General features: G+C 46.0%; 1 pseudogene; it reads right to left on the reverse strand.

Moving 5' to 3' along the window:
• Positions 1 to 341: 341 nt before the first annotated feature.
• Positions 342 to 8,282, reverse strand: LOC116628019 (annotated as a pseudogene).
• Positions 8,283 to 10,296: the final 2,014 nt, after the last annotated feature.

Raw genomic sequence — 10,296 nt, forward strand, 5'->3', positions numbered from 1 at the left:
TGGTCACCATGGATGGAGGTGCCTGGAGGTACGAGAGGGCCGTCCTGCTAAGTGGGGCTGCGTCTAGACAGTTTATCCTTCACCCATTTTTCTGCACAGCATCTTGAGGTAAGCCAATTTTAAATGTTTTGTTTTCAGTAAATCAGCTATGACAATTTATACTAACAAATTGAACTAGAATCTATTTGAAGAAGTTTTAAATTTGTTTTTTCATTTTTAGTTTTTAATACAAATGCCTGACTGTGTTCAGTTGTCAAGCTGCATGCATGAAAAACTGGCCAGCCCAAACAGTGTATTAATCATAAGCAAATGGAAGTGCAAGGAGTCCACTAGGTTCTTCCTTATCATTAAGGTTGTACAAGTATTTATATCGTAAAACTGATGTGTAGCTTGATCTTTAGGGGACAGGACCACCAACCAATACATGCAGATTTTGTGTGTGTGGACAGAAGGTACTTTTGACAGTTTTGCTATATAGAAACAGAATGAGTAAATGAGCTTTTTTTTTTTTTTTTTGCAAGAGGTAAGTAAAAGATTCAATTTGATTCTTCTAGAAGAGGGGAAAGGAGTTGAAAGTAGGCCTTCATTTTGCACTCATCATCTGTACGAATTCTTCATAGTTGACTTGCCCATCTCCATCAATATCTGCTTCTCTGATCACTTCATCTACTTCTTCATCTCTTAGTTTTTCTCCTAAGTTGGTCATGACATGACGTAGCTCCACCACACTGATGTAACCGTTGCCATCCTTGTCAAAGACTCAGAATGCCTCGCGAATTTCTTCTTCACTGTCTGTATCTTTCACTTTTCTAGCCATCACAGTCAAAAATTCTGGGAAGTCAGTAGTGCCATTACTGTCGGCATCCACCTCGTTGATCAGATCCTGCAGTTCGGCTTCTGTTGGGTTCTGACCCAGTGACCTCATGACAGTTCCAAGTTCCTTTGTTGTGACGGTGCCATCGCCATCTTTGTCAAATAGGGAGAAAGCTTCCTTGAACTCAGCAATCTGTTCTTGGGTCAGCTGATCGGCCCTGGCGAGCGAAGGGAAGAGGAGCAGAGGGAGCCAGGGTGGCTGCACCAGCGCAGGGGCTGTGCCGGTGGGTTGCCTCCCTGCTGCTGCCGCCACTGCTAAGGTGCCACATGCGCCGCTGGCGGCCGACTGCGAGTAATGGCGCCGCGCCTGCGAGGCTCCCAGCACCACTGCCCAGCCATGTTTGTTCTTGATGAGCCCACATCCTTGGCTTGATGGGACTGGGGATGGGCATCTGGACCAAGCCCAAATCCCCTCTCCCAAGATTTGTAATTAGAGCTGAGAAAGAGTTGTCCTTCTCTAGAATGGCTAATATATGGCATGTGAAATCACTAGGTAAGGTCCTTTTTTGGTTCATTAGTACAGAGGTGATAGGCTGAATTGTGTTGCCCCAAAATTCGTATGTTGAAGTCCTTAACCCCAGTGCTAACCTTAGAATGTAACTGTCTTTGGAGATAGAGTTTTTGAAGAGGTAATTAAGATTAAATGAGGTCATTGGACTGGGCCCTAATCTGGTATGACTGGCATCCTTATTAGAAGAGGAGATTAGGACACAGGCACACACAGACCGAAAACCATGTGAAGACATAGGGAGATGGCCATGGACAAGGCAGGGAGAGAGGCCTCAGAAGAAACCAACACTACTGACACTTTGATTTTAGTCTCTTCTAGCCTCCAAAATGGAGGGAAAATCCATGTCAGTGTTTAAGGCACCTACTCTGTGGTACTTCGTTATGGAAGCCCTAGTAAACTAATAGAGTGGGTTTCTAGCTAACTAACAGATTTGGGCATCTGGTTGTAGTCTGCAGAAAGATCCTGTTCAGCGGGCCCCAAAGGATGGCCCCTCCCCCCCACCTCACCATCCACATGGTAACATTCTGATGCCTGGTCGTAGAGGAGGGGACTGCTTCTCTCCTCATTCTGGAAACAACATTGCTGCTGTTCCCAGATAGAATGCATGCACACTGGATGCTGATGGAAGGAAGTTTGAGCAGTTCTTTGCTCAGGGATTCAGGGTTCAGGTGCTAAGTATCAAACTATGCAGTATCTGGGGCAGCAGGGCTTCATTCTGACCATCTTGACCACAGGCACTTCTCAGAATGCCCCAGGACTTTGAGTATGTCCCATGCAGATGGTACCCCTATCCCAATGCTCTCCTTTCTCTCCCACCCTTCTTAAGCCCTCTCCCTTTATTCCTTTTCTTCTGGAGTAACCCCACCCTCCTGCTTTCCCTCCCATTCTTGGATTCACACCCCTGTCCTTCAGCACATTCCACCAAAATCAAGTCTCCATACCCACCGGTCTCTTCTGGTATCTGGCACATTTACCAGCCTTAGGCTGTGACAGTCAAGGGCTTTTCCCTTCCACCTTGGTTACTGATGTCTATAGAGGGCAGTTCCAACTCAGGGCCAGCTGGCTGGGCTGTGGAGACTGCTTTTGTTCTGTAGATAGTTTGGAGCATCTCTTTCTATTCTAGGTTTCTGAGGCTAGTTATTCGCTAGAGTATTTAGAATGAAACTGATCTCATCACCCCAACAATTACTTTACTTCCAAACTACACCCCTGCTATATACACATCCTTCTGATCTGCATGATAATTTAATATTTCTGTTATTAACATAACTTTACATCTATTTCTTGTAAGCTAATACTCATTATGTTGTTATTTGCCCTTTTCTTGCTCAGAGTTAAATCATAAATCTACTTGGCAGTAAATGCTTGTTCTAAGTTCCACTTACGTTGGAGCCTAGCTGGTCTTATTTTACTTCACTGTATGTATAAGCCTAGAAATGATGAGGTGGCCATAGGCTACCTGCTCTGGACATGAAGGGGCTCAAAACTGAGAAGGGAGAGGTTAATGAAGCAGACATCCAACATAAACAGAAGAGTGATGGAGATGGGAGTAATTCTTAGTTCCAGGTCATATTCTGGTTTTAATTCCCAGAACTTTCCTGCCCTGAGATGTCTGTGGCAGAGATGGATCACATCCTAAATGTACATCCTCCCTTCTATAGCAATAATAAACCCTAGTTTTTAGTGCAGTACATGGCTGCCTAGATTAAAGACTACATTTCCCAGCTTCCCTTGCAACTAGGTGTGGCCATGGGACTATATTCTGGCCAATAGGATATAAGTGGAATTGATGTGTATAATTTCTCAGTTGTGCCCTAAAAGCCAAGTATTGATTCCTCACTCACCTTTTCCTTCCAGATTGTAGATGTGGTGGTGAGCATTTTTAGACCATGCAGGTGAGAACAATATGTAGGCATGGCAGAGCAAAAAGATGGAAGGAGCCTGGGTCCTGGACAAAATGGAGTCATTGTAAGGCTGTGGCCTGCTTATATCTGGACTATTATATGGGAGAAAAACAGCTAATTTGTTTAACCTACTGTCATATGGGGACTCTCTTATATCAATGAGATCTATAGCCATCCTTAATACTACAGGTGTTTTTTGGTCTGGCCACTGTCTCTTCCCACAAATTCTTCACCTCAGCCTTAAGTAAAAAAGCTCACCTTTCCTTTCTTGATCACTCAAATGAAAGTGGTAAAGCTGGGGTTGTTACAGTCATGCTCCCTTTGGGTGAAGGCCCATGTGAATGGGAAAAATAAAGGCAGCTTTTAGAGAGAAACAGAAATGAGAGCTATTGAGACCTGGCAGCACTGAACTTCTGGTTCCAGTGGTACCTGAAGCTAGATCTTCCTCCACACTTTCTGCTGTTTCCTTATGTGGTCTACTAAATTGCCCTTTCAGGACTAGGCTCACTGAAATTTAATTTCTTTTTCTCCCCATGCTACCAGGAGTTCCTAGTAGCTCCCGTAAGCCATCATAAATTACCTGTGCTCTCACCTTCCACCCCCCCAAAGTTTGCTGGATTTCATGTTTATTGCTGGCTACCAATGAGTTCTATAATAGAAAGGGAGCCAGCGGTGGTATTTTTAACCAGATGAAAGATGAGTCTGATTTGCCTTCTAGGATATTTATCTGCTGGCTGGTGTAAGTGTTTATTGAATGCAGAGGTGAATTCTCAGCAGCCAGGCCTGGGCAAAGAGGATGCTACAGGACCCTGTGTTTCTGCAAGGCTTCAAGCCTTCATTATTTCCAGAGTGGGATATTTCCTCTCCTTCTCCCAGAATTCCTGAAGGCTCAGACCACAGCTGCTGCCCTTTCCCAGAGAATGGTCCATGAATCACTCTGAGACTGGATAGGAGGCATGGGGATAAGGATGAGGGCTGCATTCAGAGAAAGACTTTTGTATGCATCTTGAGTCAACGAAAGTCACTGAAGCAGAAAGGTTAAGTAAGTAACTTGCTCAACATCACATAGCTTTTAAAATGGGAGTCCGGGACTTGATAGTAGATGTAAGCCTTAGCTCCCTGTTCTTCCAAATGGTGATAATAGTCTCCATCTCACCAGATTATTGTGAGGCTTAATGGAGATGGTGCCTGTTAAGCAGATTGCCTTGGTAAATTCTCCAGAAATGGCAGCTGCAATTATTTTTATAATTATGATATTTGTACTAGACAACTCTGTGAGCCCCCTGGAGCCACAGGAGGTTGGCTCCAAGAGGTGGGAGGTAGGGCTGCCATGTTGCACAACTTCCTGCCTTAAATGTGAAGGGAGCCCCCTATAGAAGAGCCATGAACTGCAGGCATCAGCTCCAAAAGGAGATCAGAGAGAAGGGATCCTAGGGAAGATTCTACTTTATAGACTTTCCCCAAGGAAATAACTATTTCCCTCTTCTATGGGAAGCAGAAACATTTTAGTTTTCGTTCAGAGATGCCCCTTCCCCATGGTGACCCCAGCCCTGCTTCCAGCAGGAAGATGCCCTTACAGTGGGAGGTCTGACATGCTTAGAGCTGCTTGCAGGTTCTTTGAAGCTGCAGCTGCTCCCCCTCTGTGCTGCACCCCATGGGCTTCTCTGCAGCTGGGCCTTAGGCAGAGCTTTAATTAATGCTAGAAGAAGGACACCCACAGCTGCGTTTGGATTCTTCCTGGCAGCTGAGGCGAAGTCTCAGGTGCGGTAGGGGGAATCTGTCCATAGTCACACCCCTACTGAAAACCTCCTGTGTTCCACATGGCCTTCTGGGCAAAGGCCAAAATTCTTAGTGTGAAGAACAAGTCCCCATGTGACAGTGACTCATCCAGGGATTGTGGAGCACAGGCAAATTCAAACTGTTAATAAGAGGTCTACCATATTTGATCAGTGTTTATATGGTAGCAAAACCAGGAGGCATGTTTGATGAATGGTAGATGGTGACTACCAGGCATATTTGCAAGCTGAAGATGAATGCTGAATCACTCAGGACACGAGGAATTTTGAGAAGCAGTGTAGGAAGGAGAGAAGAGAGATGAAGTGGCTGGTAGGGGTGAGGGACTTGGGCTGTTAAAGGAGGGAAATTATTGATGTTTCAGTTCTGTGTTATGCAATTTAAACCTCCTTCCCTATGCCTCTACTGGATCTGGAGGAAGCCACCTACTTCTTATCAACAGGTTTTGGAGTGGATTTATTTTGGGGATGTGTTGAAGTACTTAACTTCGCCTCCCCATGGATGAGATCCCAGCTGTGGCGGTTGCCCATGGGAGGCCCCTTACACCTGGTTACATGTGCATTTTATTCTTGCCACAACTTAGAATAACACTACAAGGGGAGATACTTCCAGGGTGAATATTGCTCTGTAGGTATCCTACAGCATGAGAGGGGAATGACCTCAAACGTAAGCTCCATAAAGGTAGAATGTGTGCTGTCTGTTTTATTCATTTGTGTATCCATAGTGCCTCAAACAGTGCCTAGCTTATAGTAGGTGCTGAATAATGAGTGCTCTGCAGTCTCCTCCATGTTACCTCTCTTCCCTCTTCTCTCACCCAGCTCTACATATTGTTTTAGGTCCAGTTCCAGCTTCCAGCTCTCAGAATGTGCCCTACTTTATAACTCATTCACTGATACATTCATTCAGAACATATCTTCTGAGTTTCTGTTCTGTGCCAGGCATTGTGCTAGAAGCTGGAGATACTTGTTGAACAAAACATGGAGCTTGCATGTTAAGAAAGAAAAAAAGAAGAAGAAGAATGTAGCAGGAGGGGAAGAATGAAGGGGGGGAAATCGGAGGGGGAGAAGAACCATGAGAGACGATGGACTCTGAAAAACAAACTGAGGGTTCTAGAGGGGAGGGGGGTGGGAGGATGGGTTAGCCTGGTGGTGGGTATTGAGGAGGGCACATTCTGCATAGAGCACTGGGTGTTATGCACAAACAATGAATCATGGAACACTATATCTAAAACTAATGATGTAATGTATGGGGATTAACATAACAATAAAAAAATTAAAAAAAAACAATAAAAAATTAAAAAAAACCATAATAAAAAATTAAAAAAAAAAACAACATGGAGCTTGCATAGCAGCAGGTAGAGAAAGCATCAACCCAATCATTAGATTAGAAAGTATAAAATTGCAGGCTGTGACAGATGCAGTGAAGGGCAAGTGCAAGGCTGTATGACTAAATTAAAGTAGGAGTTGTACCAAAGCGAGTAGGTGATATATGATCTGAGCTCTGGAGGCCCCCTAAGCCACGGAAGGAAGAAAAGACTCTAAGTATGGCTGGAGTGGTTGAGAATGGTGTGGGGCATGTTGGATATGAGGTTAGATAGGTCAGCAGGGGCCAGACCCGTAGAATCTTATAAGCCATATTAAATGTTTTGTTTTGTTTAGAGAAAGAGAGAGTGTGAGGGGGAGGGGCAGAAGAGAGAGGGAGAGAGAGACTCTTAAGCAGATTCCACACCCAGTTCAGAGCCCAGAGTGGGGTTCCATCTCACGATCCTGAGATGATGACCTGAGCCAAAATCAAGAGTCAGACGCTTAACCAACTGAGCCACCCAGGCACCCCCATTTTAAATGTTTTGGTCTTTATCCTAGAAACAGTGTGGAGCCATTGAAGAATTTTAAGCAAGGTAGAGATGTTTGACATGATCAGGTTTGCTTTATGAAAAGATCCTTCTGGCTGCAAAGCTTTTTTGAGCTCCCTGCCGCCTGTCCCCACCCCACAAACCAGTCTGGGACCATGTAGTTACTTTGTTGGCGATAAGGACAGCCACAGTAGGTGACTGAAATCTCAGCCATGTATTTATTGACTCTTGGTTGCTGTTCATAATGAACTCTCAGCTTCCCTGGGGGTGCCTGAGTAGATTTGCTGAGAAGAGGAAGAAGCGGTGGGGGACTTCGAGGATGGATATGGGGCTCTGTGTTCTGTTCTCACATCTGTCTCTCTCTATTGATGCCAGCTGCCAGGATGATATATTAGAATTCAGTAAGCTTCTCTCATCTTTTCCTAGAAAGGGAAGGACTGTCGGGGAGAAGCAGGCCCCTTGCCATCAATGAAGGGGGAGGCAGTTCAAATGACTCATTCTATTAAGTAGCAGGGGGAACCCACAGTTGGTGTAAGGCCGTTGTGGTGTTATTAATTCCAGTCCTCATTTGGAATGTTTAACCTTGGTGATTCTGGCAGCAGTGAGACCTGAAAGCCCTAAAACCTAAGTTGAATGAGAGCATCACGGTCTCTCTGCTCTAGGAACCAGGGTGGAAAGCCTTTTTGCTCTCTCTACCTAAGATTCTGATTCCAGGAGTAGGAGCAATGTCCCAGGAAAATGAGGGGGATCAGGCAATGCTGTATCCATCATATCTCCTGCCCAGGAACGGCTCTGATAATGTCCTGTGCTGATGGAGGGCTTACCTGGCACTTGACTCACAAAGTGAGACAGAGGACATTTGGTTCAACCAGCATTGCTCTTTAGAAGAGGAAACTTTGTTGGGAAAACACACTGGCTCATGTTCATTGCTCAAGCTCATTCTTGGAAGCACCTGGGTGGATTTCCAGGGTTGCTATGGGGAGGAGGGGAGTGACAAGAGGGGAAGGCAATAAGTTTCAGGCAAGGTGATGATGGTGATTTAGTGGAAAGCCACTTGCTTTGTGATGTGATCCTTTCCTATGACCCAGCCAGCAAATTTCTGAGAGTTCTCAAAAATCACAAAAGGGTCAGTGGGATTTGATTTGGCATATAAACTGGAGAAGAGACTGAACTCTGCATCTTGGATATTCCAGAGTGAGCCTGGGTGGGCTGGCTTTGGTCTTGTCCTCACTTCTGGACCAATGGTAATGACAGAGAGAATGTGAAGCTCTGCTTAGCTTGGGCCTGTCACAGCTCTATGCCTGGAAAGGGGCATGGAGTCCCACCAGAGCACATAGGCAGAGAGCATGCAAGGCAGGGCCTTCACCTATAGGACCCTTCTTGCCATTTGCCTTCTCTGTGTCTCTTAAGCTTTTGCCTTCTGTTTCTCTCTCTCCCTCCCTCCCCCCACCCTCTTTCCTGTTTCTTCATCTACTGCCATCAGTGGTAACCACAGCTACCCATAACTGGGCGCTAATGTATGTCAGGCCCTGTGCTACATAATTGACATCAGTTATCTTATTAATCCTCACAACAACCTTGTGAAGAAGGGACTTATTCCCATTTCATATAAGGAAACTGAAGCACAGAAAGAGTACCCACATGTCCATCCAAAGTCATGTAGCTGGTACGGGACAGGGAGGTACCAGTAGGATTTTACACCCAGGTTTATCTGGCCAGTGTTCATGCTTGCAGCCTTGGCTGAGCTGCCCCTGCTTCTCCTTCCCTCGCCTGGAGAGAGGAACAGATAAAGCTCTTCTGGGAGAGAAGGTCTGGTTAGATCTGGCTGGTTCCACCCAATATAGAGAATCCTGAGCCAGGACACCGCCTCAGACCCTTCCTTGGATCTGCAGTGCTGCCTGGAATCGCGACTCTGATCCCTGGTACAGTCTCTTGTGACCTGGGGCAGCTTACATGACCCAAGCCCAGTGACTTGAATGGAAGGAGCTGCCTCTGGCCATTTTCTCAGGATGGTGACAGGAGAGAAGTGTCTGGGAAGGCAGATGGTCCTTCAACAGGCTCAGAAGTTCCTCAGTTGGGCCAAATTCAAGGACTTGACAACTTGATGTTCTCAGACTAGTGAACTAGCTAGTCTGGTGTCCCCTGTTTTGCAGATGGAGAAACTAAGACCCTAAGAAGGAATTCAATTAGCTAAGACCTCATATAGGAAGTTTGTGACAGGAGATCTCTGGACGCAGATTCTAGGGCTCTTTCTGCCACAAAGGATTGGCCCCCAGCCCCAGACTAGGAGAGAGAATTAGAAATGCCGTCCTCACACACTTGGCAACAGAAAGTTTCTTAACTTTCTTCTTTTCCACCTGGGCTCACTCTGCCCACCCTCTCAGAGTTTTTCTGTTCAGAAAAAGAAATCCAGTCTCATTCTGATGTTTTATTAACGCAGACTGCTGGTGTTTCAACAATATTAATTAGGGCTGAATTTTACTATATTCAAACCACAGGGAGCACCACGAAAAGGGAGCCACTGAGCAAACACAAGGATCAAATGAACAGATTAATTAAATATCACCACGTGGGCAACTTGAGGCAGGCCAGCCTGCAGCCCCTCCCTCCCTGATGCAGATGGGGAGCATGGAGGCGGAACACAGGAACTGGGGGTATACATGTGGCCGAGTGGCTTAAGGCATAAGAGTAAGTTTCAATGTGACACCAGCCAGCAGTTCTTCAGCCAAGGATTCGGTTTCCTTTGTTAAAGGCAGAATGTACAGGGAGCATCCCCCACCCCGCCCCGTCTAGTCATTGCTTTCCCAATACCCTTCCCCCACCTCCAAGATATATGACATTGTGGCTATTTTCTCTGATGCATTTATTTTACTTAGTGTTCACCTTCTGCTAATGGTATGCCAGGTGCTGTTCTCAGTGCTTCACCAAAGTCAAAGTCGTGATACAGCACCTCTATGAGGTAGAAACTATTATAGCCCCATTTCAGGTGAAGAAAGTGAGGCAGAGAGGTGTGAAGTTACTGCCCAAAGTCTCGTGGCTGCTAAACGGCAGAGCTGACGTGCAAGGCCAGGCTTCCAGGCCAGAGTCTGTTTTCTAACCGCTGCCCTTGTCTACCTCTGGGTATTGGTAGATGACTGATCCCTTTGTGAGCCCAGGGCCCTGAGGCCCAGGTGTGGTCTGTCTCCTCCACCTCCAGTGGGCCCCTCCTCTCGTCAGGCTGGTGGTTAGCCCTCAGCAGGACCAGTATCTGAACTCCAGATTAACTCCTTAACTCCTGTGGTTGAGAGTCAGTCTCTGGCTCTTGACTCCTTGGCTTGGGATCCAGATTCTGCCACTTGCTGGCGGTATGACCTTGGACAAGT

This window comes from Phoca vitulina, unplaced genomic scaffold (genome assembly GCF_004348235.1).
Source record: "Phoca vitulina isolate PV1807 unplaced genomic scaffold, GSC_HSeal_1.0 scaffold109, whole genome shotgun sequence".
Classification (NCBI taxonomy): Eukaryota; Metazoa; Chordata; class Mammalia; order Carnivora; family Phocidae; genus Phoca; species Phoca vitulina.